We start from the raw sequence: 4,703 nt of genomic DNA, 5'->3' as shown, positions 1-4,703 counted from the left end.
TAATCCACCCACCTCAGCCTCCCAAAGTGCTGGGATTACAGACATGAGTCACTGCGCCCGGCCCAAGGTTTTTAACTGAAATCCTGAGTTGTTTGCCCAAAATCCTCCTCCTTGTTCGCTTTGAACAATTATTTTGTCCCATCACCCTCATAAAATGACCAGAAGCTCTGCCCAGTTTCTCAGGCGTTAAGCTGTCATTTGCTTACCACCTTTCCATTCTACCAGATACTACATGTTAATTGGCAAATGCCTCAAGAGGAAAAAATGCTTAAATATTGGCCTCACCTCAGTGTGTTTTCCTTTAGTCCTTGATGTTTATAACTTTCCTGAACCTAAATATGTCTAGAAGATTGGTCTATCTGCATCAACCTAGTCTGTTTTTAACAGAAGTAGAAAAATAATTGACAGCTTCTTGAGGACAGATTTCATGTATGCCTTCAAGTCTCTACTCTAGAAAACCTTGCAGATGCCAACAAATGATTTAGAATGCTGTTCTACAGTAATAAATATCCATTCGTTAATTAACACTTTTCTCATTGAAATGTTAATTCAACATTACACAACCACTGTAATGAGGAAAATAATGCAAAGAAATATAACCAATTTATTACTCTCCCTAATTACTTTCCTCTTTCCATAAAATCATAATTAAATCAATGTTAGTAGCCTTTATATTTTCTTTTAGCCCATGCCCATACAAAATTGTATAAGTGTATATACATATACAGACTTTTGGTTTGTTTTAACAAAAATAGATCTTTTTTTCTCACTTGCTTTTTTTTTTTTTTTTTTTAATCTGAGAGCAGATACTGTTCATTAACTCACTGCATTAGAAAAATCATCATGGTAGACACCTTAGTGATAAGCCTGTTGACCTGTTGCTCCCTGTTGCCAGGATCATCACCTTCCACAAAATAGGTCATCTTGTTTTCATTCCACCTCATGGAGAGGATAATTTGAAGGGCCACAGGAAGTCGTTTGCTTCTTAAAGCATTTTCCAACAGTATAGATCTCATGAATCAGTTCCTCCATGAAGATGATGTCATACTTAGCAAGAGATCGAGCAATCAAAGTGTTAACCTGTCAAAGCAATTTGGTTCTTACTGATTTTACAATAACCATCCTTGTAGATTAGGTCATTTACTGACTTCAGATTTGGGTACCCCCATGCAATATATGGTTTTACAATCCTCAGAATGTTAAATGAACCTCATTGAGCTTCATAAAGGTTCCATTGAAGATTTGATGAAGGTAAAGAAGCTGCAACACCTTTCGGACATTTGGGCTCACACCATTCATACCTCTGATCCTGACAGCAAACATTGTTTTGGGTTCTGCAGGTTCGTAGAAGTTGCACCTTTTCTTGCCATCCTACCTATTCGAATTTCTGTGCTGTACATCTGCCTATATTCCTTGCGATAATGCTTCTCTTTTTTCACAGATAAGCTTCCTCCTTGCCTTTTGAAGCATCTTTTGGGCAAACTTCTTTATCAGGTGCTTGATCTTCAGCTCTGTGAAATCCCTTTGCTTTTTCTTAAGGGTTTCTGGCACAGCAGGAACCTTCTTCTTCTCTTTTACATCCTCCATGGTTCCAGCCATAAAACAGGGTGCTTTTCTTATTTAAAATATATCCTCTGTTTCCTCCACATTAACAAAAAAGAGATCTGATTCCTTTTTATGATTTTAATATTATCTAATATGAATTATATAAATTTCAACACTCACATTAACCACCATGTTGTGTTTTGTTGGGACAATGTAAAATTTTTATTTCAGGCTTCTATCAACTTTTTTTAATATTGACTCTTGAATATCTAAAAATTTCTTAAAGTTTATTTCAAAAATAGTTATTTTTGATGGATGGGTAGGCAGGTAGATAGACTAATTGAAGGCTTATAAAATTTGTGTCTTCTTTTGGTCACCACCTACTTTGAAATCTCTGTTCTGTTTCAATTTTCTTTTAATCCAGACTATTTTTTTGGATAGGATAGATTGGCACTATAATTTATGAATCATTTTTCATCCTCATAGTTTTGCCTTTTCTGGAATGTTATATTGCATCACACTAGAAAGAAAACTCAAAAGATATGGAAACCAGAGGTCTGTGCTCAAGCTATCCCTTTGCTAAAGTTCTAATTTGTACTTTCGTTTAATTTATGGATCATCAGTGTGTGTATACATCACAGCTCTCACTCTTAGGACAATTTCCATGTATGCCGTTTAATTATATCTTGATTAGTTAGGTGTATTTCCCCTCTATAATCCTTTTTCTAAACAAGTTCCCTACTGTCTAATTAGAGATACCTAGAAACAGGGCCACCTCTAGGGTCAGCAGGACAACAGGCAAATACTTGATACAGGATCCTTTCTATATCTGCAACATGATTTTAAAATACCTTGTAATACGCGTGGGTTTATATTAGGCATAGAGACTTATCATAAAGATGGTTTTTAATAGTGGACAAAAATTAGGCACTTATCAACTTATTTATTATCCAGTTAGTGCACATGATTGTTTTTTGTGGTATCCAAACACCATCTTCTTCTGTTCAGGCTCCCTAATTATTTTGTGTGAGTTGTCACATGACCAGGCTAATTTCATATTTCCCACCTTCAGAAAATAGAGGACATTATTGTTATTTACCACAATGTTGTGGCTTTTTGGGACCTGTTTGTATTAAAACAGTTTCTTGCCCCTGCAAAATCTTTACCATTGACTTAATGCTGGTCACATTGCTACTTATGATGGTGCATCATTCATTATGCTGCAAATGAATGCTAGTATTCAGTGGCTCTCTAAAAGTTATAGTTAAGCATTACTGGCAATTTTCCAGAGTATTCAGAAAAATATGAACAATTATTTTCTAGTCATGGAATTTTATAATATAAACTACGCATCTTCCACCTACATATTCTTCATGATACAGTAGATTATAGTCACTGCATTCCTAGAATTTCATGTCTCTCAATGCTGACCGCACTGTTACCTTTCCCACATGGCCACAAGCAGGGAGTATAAGCAAGAATCCACATGCAGAACAAATAGAACATTCCATTTGCGCAAGGTATATACATCCTTGACTGTCATAGCTTAGTGTTAAACTAGTAGAGCATGATGTTACCCATTGATGAAGACAAGAGATATCTACTAGAGGCCCATTGATATTGCAAAGTAAAAGACTGCCTGACTTTTACTTTGATGGAGCCAGTGAAGCAGGTAGAGGGATACTCACAAACTACAAATACTAAGACACAGATCAGTTGAAAGTAAAATGATTGATAGAAAAAGACATACCGTGTAAAAAATAATTGAAAGAAAGTAGTGTAGCTCTATTAATATTAAAGTAAAACTTAAGGCAAAGAGAATTTAAGAGATTAAAAAAGAGATTTCATAATGATAAAAAGTCAATACAGTTGAAAAATACAACAAAATAAATGTCTGTTTAATAAAATATCTTTAAAGAATATTTGAACCATGTTCTTGCAAGTAAAATATGTGATTATGGAGTTATCACTGAATATGCCCATAATGTTTTGAAAATAGTGAGCTAACTTTGACCTTTTAAGTACTTGAAAAACACATTTGTTGCCCACCTCTCCACTGGTCTGGTTTCCCATTCGCTGAAGTGAGAACTACCGGCTTGAAACATACTCTGAGGTTATTGACTGTAATTCATGTAATTGCCACCAGATGGTAGTGGTTATCTGCTTAAAGTGTGCACTGAACAATTAAAATTTCACAAATGCCAATAGCAAGCAAAGGTATGGAGAAAACAACCACTTGACCTTGAACACCATAACCTAGTTAGTTGTATAGAACGTTTTGTTTTACAAATACTTTAAGGACTTAATACATGTCAATCTAGTAGGAATCAAGAAGTCATACAACTCTTGCCTTCAAGGAGATTATGAACTAGTGGAACATACTGATGAGTCTACAGGGAATGACAATATTGTGTGATAAGAGCCTTGAGAAAAGAGAAGGATCCTATATAGCATACAAATCTGATCTGACTGAGGTCAAGGCTTTCTGTAAGGCATGGTTCTCTGTAATATATGACCACTACCATCTGGTAGAAGCTATTGATTGCAGGCAAAGTATCAAAGAAAACTAATGGATAGTAAGAGTTAGCTGGCAAAATATATGAAAAGAAGAGTACTCCAAAAAGAGAAATAACATGTGCAAAGCCGTAGAGGTTTTGTGTGTGTGTGTGTGTGTGTGTGTGTGATAATAAAAATGATTTATGATGGCTGAGCACCAAAAAAAAAAAACCTCAAATAATTTAATTAAGTTATATGGAAATATAACTTGGAACAATATTTAAAAATTGCATAAGACCCCAGGCCCCAACTATTTTGCTGGTACTTTTTACCAAGTATTTAAGGAATGCATACTTACTACTTACCACTCCTTATAAAATTGTTACAGCAAACAAAAGATGCAAAAAGGATGATGGAATATCCAACTAATATCAAGAGACTAGTTAAATTCTATTGCAAAGTCAGATGTAAGAAAAAAACACTTATAGATTTAGAATTTCCAGGTTCTGTTCTGGCACATAAGGAGCTTACAAGTCATAACTGCATCCTAACATATAAAAAGCTAAACAGACTAAAGAAATCAACAGCTTATTTTAGATCTATCAGAGAAGTATGATTACAGAGCAAACCACTACCCCTCAAAATTAGCAAGATAGATGGGC

The 4,703-nt window shown here is 34.9% G+C and overlaps 1 pseudogene; it reads right to left on the bottom strand.

Moving 5' to 3' along the window:
- Window positions 1–821: 821 nt before the first annotated feature.
- On the bottom strand, window positions 822–1,587 carry LOC105515338 (annotated as a pseudogene).
- Between the last annotated feature and the right edge of the window lie 3,116 nt (window positions 1,588–4,703).

Source organism: Colobus angolensis, unplaced genomic scaffold (genome assembly GCF_000951035.1).
Source record: "Colobus angolensis palliatus isolate OR3802 unplaced genomic scaffold, Cang.pa_1.0 Scaffold259, whole genome shotgun sequence".
NCBI lineage: Eukaryota > Metazoa > Chordata > Mammalia > Primates > Cercopithecidae > Colobus > Colobus angolensis.
Note: the sequence above shows the minus strand (reverse complement) of the source record. Positions and strands in the feature narration are given on the sequence as shown.